Source organism: Mastomys coucha, unplaced genomic scaffold (genome assembly GCF_008632895.1).
Source record: "Mastomys coucha isolate ucsf_1 unplaced genomic scaffold, UCSF_Mcou_1 pScaffold22, whole genome shotgun sequence".
Taxonomy (NCBI): domain Eukaryota; kingdom Metazoa; phylum Chordata; class Mammalia; order Rodentia; family Muridae; genus Mastomys; species Mastomys coucha.
In genome coordinates this window covers 116,578,420-116,580,830 of record NW_022196905.1, presented here as the reverse complement: position 1 = coordinate 116,580,830, position 2,411 = coordinate 116,578,420, and positions in this window count along the sequence as shown.

The window sequence follows — 2,411 nt, the reverse complement described above, 5'->3', positions numbered from 1 at the left end:
CCCAGGGGGGTGGCTTACTCACTCTAGCTACTTAGTCTTACTTCAGGCCAGATGACAAGGTGTCCTCTGATTGGCTGCCCAAAGCTGTGGTTGGCTCACCACAGGTTCCTGGATCCAAGTTCTCATTTCTGGTAAACAGAAACTTAGGCCTAGTCTCCCAAACTGCAAGTTTACAGCCCGTCATGGAGTCAGCCTGGCTCTGGCTAACTCAGTCCTCTCCCTTTTTCGAGTTACTATGTAATCTATTTCAACATCATGGGCCCGTAAAACAATGGGGTAGAAAACTAGCTGGTTTTAATCACTCCAGTCTCTTAGAGACATTAACTCACAGCCTGGGCATGGTGGTACATGCCTTTACTCTCAGGACTTGGAAGGCAGAGGCAGAAGCAGGCAGATCTCTGTGAGTTTGAAGACAACCTAGTCTACATAGTATGTTCCAGGGCAGCCAGAGCTACACAGAGAAACCCTGTCTCAAAAAAACCAAAACCAAACCAAACCAAACAAAAAAAGAATACATTGCCTTACCAATAGGGAGAGACTGAGGCAGATAGATCTCCTTGAGTTCCAGATCAGCCTGGTCTACATAATGAGATGTGGGCCTGCATTTCACTTCACCGCTAGGGTATTAGAATGCAGCTTGGGGAGTCAAGACAGAGGCTCTAGGCTACATTCTTTTCTCCCCATTGGGGTGCCAGCTGATGGGATGCTGACATACCACTCAGGGGAGACCAAATGCAGCCTAAGATATGGGTCCCATTTCGTGTTTCTCCAGGTGAGAAATGGCACAGGCTGGGACAGAGGCTGGTTCTCAAACTCTTGGGCACTCAAATGCTGCTGGAAACCACAAAGACTTGAAAAGGGAAGAGTGTGGGGCGGGGGAGGAGGAGCCTGGCTTAGCTCAGGGTGAGTGCCAGGAGTGTGCAGAGGTTTTCTGTGGGAGACTTAGGCACTGCTCTGTATGATGAAGGCCTCCCCCCACATCAATCCTTGATGAGAGAGACAGTCCTTGCTTGTCCAAACTGTTTATATTGTTAGATTCTGGCATGGGTCCCCCACTCGAGAAGAAACAGGAGGAAGATCACTGTAAATTACAGGAGGTTTATTATTGCCAGTATACTGGGTTCGTCCTGCATTCAGAGCAAAGGCGATGACCAGGAACAAAAGCACACACACTTTTTATACCTTTCAGTACATAGGTTTACAGCATGAGTTGGTTATCTCTCATCGGTGGAGCCCATTGTCTTTTGTTCTCATTGACCTCTGTGCCCCAGGTGAGGGGGAGATACCGATTGCCCTTAGAAGGGGTGGGGGAGATCCACCCTCCCAGGGACGTTTCCTGGAACCGGGCATTACTCCCCACAATTAGGGTATCTCCTGGGGACTGATGTTTGCTCGGTAAACCCTTCTGAAGCTCTGTCTTTAGGCTTAATGGACATTCCTTGCTCCTTGGTATTTTTATGAGGTGTCCCTATTTGCTCAATTTTTACAATATAAGGCAGAAAGGATGCATAGGACTTAACTCAGGCTGAACCAGAGACTAAATACTTTTTGTAGGAAGAAATGTCCGGGAAGGGAAGCTTATTGGCTAAACCCTCAGGGCCCATCTAGATACCTCATCAGCATGGAGACCTCTGGGTTTCTATGCTAGGTGGCCATTTGTCATGGTCCTCCTAGTGGGGATGTCATGGTCACAGGCTCCAGGACAGGAATCTGGTCAGCAGCCAGTGAACTCCTGCCGTTCTCAATTATAAGTTTTGCTACTTACTACCTTACTAGTTCTTCTGTCTGGTAGCACAGTCCACTGCCCTGCAGGGGCCACTGCCCCATAGATACATAGACAGATAAATAGATAGGTAGATGATAGGTAGATGTTATAGATGGAAAAAATAATGGATCTCTGTGTTCCCTTCACCCAGTTTTAATGGTCCTAGGTATTCCTGAATTCATATACATATATATGTGTGTGTATATATATGTATATATGTGTGTGTATATATATATATGTATATATATATGTATATATGTGTGTGTGTGTATATATATATATATATATATATATATAGAGAGAGAGAGAGAGAGAGAGAGAGGCTGAGAGAAAGAAAGAGAGAGAGAAATGAACATATATAGAGAGGAATATGTATATACATATATATGTATATTCTCTGTGTAGCCCTGGCTGTCCTGTAGACTAAACTAACCCTGAACTCATGGAGCTCCAGCTGCCTTTGCCTCCACCTTCCAAGTGCTGGGATCAAAGGTGTGTGCCACTCTTGCATTCTTACCTCTAGTACTTGTGTTGTTCCACCCACTCCCCTCCCGACCTCCACACTCCAACCCCCACTCCATGTCTGAGTGTTAGATTGATGGACGTGGCTGGTTAACTAGATAGATGTGAGCCAAGTGAAAATGTG